Source organism: Octopus sinensis, linkage group LG9, assembly GCF_006345805.1.
Source record: "Octopus sinensis linkage group LG9, ASM634580v1, whole genome shotgun sequence".
In the NCBI taxonomy this organism is placed as follows: Eukaryota; Metazoa; Mollusca; class Cephalopoda; order Octopoda; family Octopodidae; genus Octopus; species Octopus sinensis.
In genome coordinates, this window is record NC_043005.1 from 51,475,258 (window position 1) to 51,479,175 (window position 3,918).

Below are 3,918 nucleotides of genomic sequence, written 5' to 3' on the forward strand. Positions count from 1 at the left end.
AAGTAGGAAGAAAGAGTGAGCGAAAGTTGTGGTGAAAGAGTACAGCGAGGTAACCCCCCCTCCCGCCACAGCCTCGTGGAGCTTAGGTGTCTTTGCTCAATAAACAATCACAATGTCCAGTCTGGGAATCGAAACCGTGTTCGTATGACCACGAGTCAGCTGCTCTAACCGCTGGGCCATTGTGCCTCCACTGACGCTGCTGCTGCCACCAGAGCCAATGATTACTGTGTCTGTGTCTTAAGAGGGCAAATTGTTAGGATTGTTAGCATTTTGGCTAGAATACTTCATAGTATATATTCTGAGTTTCTACAGTTTGAGTTCTAATCACAGCTGATCCAACTTTGTTTTCTGTCTTTTCAGGTTTTTTTTAAAATACCAGTCTAAGGTGATAAACAGCATTTTTTGTGGTATCTCTTCTGGCTTTTTGCACTTGGAATAGCAATACTTGCACTGGCACTGGTGCAGAGCTGTTTGGGCCTCAACCCTTTGACATTCGTATTACTCTGTCAAATGAAATACTTAATTATTTGCATTGTTTTGATTTAATCAGGCATTATCTCATAGCCTTCAGATTTCCATGATGTGATTGTTGTTCATTTTTAGAATGATATTGTAGACTAGGTGTGAGAAGCCAGATCTTGCTGGTTTGAACATAAAATAGGTAGGACGTTTTGACCGGATGGTGTCAATTTAAAGACTTAAGGGTTAACCTTTTAGCATTCAGGTTACTTTGGCAAATGTAATGCTTATTTATTCCCATTCTTTTGAATTTAATTATACATTATCTTGTAGCTTTGGGATTTCAATGATGAGATTGAATCAATTTGATCCCCTCCCACAAGCTGCCCTTATGGCAAAAATTTGAAATCTTTATTCAGTTTATTTCAAGATTTCTTGCCAATAGAAAAAGAACCGGTTTCTAACCTAGATCCAAGATTCCTTCATTGGAATTTTAACATGAACAACGGTATTTTTGTTTGTTTTTGTTGTTTTTGTAAAATCTCAGAAAATAATTAAAAATTCACATTTTTTATCAAATTATTTTGTTATATTTGTCTATCTATCCAGATTTGTATGTTTTATGAATGTATTCTCATGCATATAGTTGCATATCTAGACATGCTCATATATATTTAAAGGATAAACTTATGTATGCATGTATATATTTATGTATGTATATATGTATGTATGTATTTTTATGTATGTGTGTTTGTACATGTGTGTGTTTAGGTATGTCTGTATATATATGTGTGTGTATGTCTACACAGATATGTTTGTGGCATATTTTAATGTTTAAAGGCAATTTCACTGCAATTTGCTGCTCAATGGCTCCTTCTGCTGGATCCCTAGACACTTTAAAATATGTCACAAACCCATCTGAACTAACCTTGTGTTTATTTATTTCCCACTACTGCTTCTTGCTAGTATGTGTATATTTGTTCTAACCAGATGGTCTACAAGTTCAAATCAGTCAGTATTATTGACCGACACATAAAGCTATGGCTTTCTAATCTGATCAGGATTACTTCTCTCTGGTATTCTCTACTGAGAAAGGCATAGGGAGTCAGAAATACATTTAGGGTTCCAAGACAGGGTAACTGAGCTGATGATCATGTATTTACACCTTTATTATAAGCAAGAACTTTTTCTCCAGGGTAAACTGCAACAAAATTGTGTTTGGAAGTTAACATGTGCCACTAAAATATTTGAATTAACCTAAAGTTTGTTTATTTGCCATCACCGCACTGCTTTATTCTGTTAGTTGTAATATGTACACAGACATGACAGAAGTAAATAGACATCCTTACACTCATTAAAATTTATTTAAATCTGAAATTATACATTCAAATTATTTATTAATCATTATAATGTGAATATATAATATTTAGTAGACATTCTCCTTGCACTTTTCAATGCAAGGATCTTATTAGGCATGTTACAGATCAGATTATGAATATCCTCTTGAGGAATTTCTTGCCAAGTTTCTTGCAGTAATCTCAAAAGATCTGGCTTTGAAGATACTTTCTTGTTCTTTTTATGAAATGTCCTGTCCATTATATCCTAGAGGTGTTCAATAGGGTCCATGGAAGCTTTTTAATGCCATTCTCATCCAGCAAATCTTGGGTCATTTTAGCTGTGTGACAAGGAGCCCCATCTTCCATAAATAAAGAGTCTTCTTTAATCATTTTTCCATTGGAGAAGATTGGAAGGAGTCCTTTCTGCAATATGGACACATATTTATCTGAGTTTATGTTTCCCACACACTCCACCATTTCTGATTAACCATTGCTCCAAATTGGCTCCCAGACCATCACAGAATAGCTACTGTGTTTCATTGTTGGCTGCAATCTTTTCACATCAAATTCTTGATCACAGAGTCTCCAAACCCACACTCGACCACAGTTAGGAAATACAGCAAATCTGGACTCATCAGAGAATATGACTGTGTCCTAAAATTCTAGTGGCCTCTCCACCATCTCACTAGCCCAATCTTTTCTCCACTTGATGTTAGCTGATCAAAGAAGTGGCTTCTTTCTTGCTGCTCTGCCATAGTAACCAAGTTTGTAGAGGTACCTGACAGCTGTTCTGGGACTTAACATCAACTTGTTCTGCTATGTTAGAGGCCTTGCAATGAGGATCATCCTCCACACTTCTCTTAGCAAAGAGAAAGGTCCTGTCAGAGGGCCCTGGTTGATCTGGGCGATGTGATGTGGACTCCTTCCCTTCCCTCTCTGGTGACTTGCACAATCACTCTATTAACTGTAGAAAGCAGGATCCCAAGGTTTTTGTGATTTTACACTGACTATGTCCCCCTTCATAAAGAAGAATGGAGAATTATGCATCTTCAAAATTTGCTATTACAATATTATTCTCATTAAATTCCAATCTGACACGTGTTCCTGCTGGATAAGTGTCCATTGATGTAGCATTTGTGTGCATTTAATTGATTCAGTTGCAGTAATATTCATCTAGTGGAGGTGCAATGGCCCAGTGGTTAGGCCAGCGGACACACAGAGGATCACGGTTTCGATTCCCAGACCGAGCGTTGTGTGTGTTTATTGAGCGAAAACACCTAAAAGCTCCACAAGGCTCCGGCAGTGGGTGGTGGCGACCCCTGTTGTACTCTTTCGCCACAACTTTCTCCCACTCTCTCTTTCTGTTTCTTGAGTAACGCTGTGATGGATTGGTGTCCTGTCAAGCTGGAGGGAACACATACGCCATAGAAACCGGGAAACCAGGCCCATGAGCCTGGCTAGGTTTGAAAAGGACGACAAAAAAAAAAAATATTAATCTAACATATTCATCAAACATAGACTTTCCTATGTAGTGTTTGGAAGTTAAAATGTGCCACTAAAATATTTGAATTAATCTAAAGTTTGTTTATTTGCCATTGCTGCACTTGCTTTATGCTGTTAGTTGTATATGTACACAGACATGACAGAAGTAAATAGACATCCTTACAATCATTAAAATTTATTTAAATCTGAAATTATACATTCAAATTATTTATTAATCGTTATAATGTGATTATTTAATATTTACATGCAGCTGGGATAAGTAAACTAAATGCACACAAATGCTACACCAAAGGACTTCAGAACATTTGTCCAGCAGAAACATGTGTTGAATGTAATGAGAATAATACTGTAATAAAAAAATTTTTTAAATGTATAATTCTATATTCTACTTTGTGATGTCTTGATTTTACACACACACAAACACATACATATATACATACATACACATACACTAACATATATATATATGTGCGCACACACACACACACATATATATACATACATATGTATATATATGTGTGTGTGTGTGTATGTATATCTATCTATCTATATCTATACACACACACACACACACATATACATACAAACATACATACATATATACATGCTTACATATGTA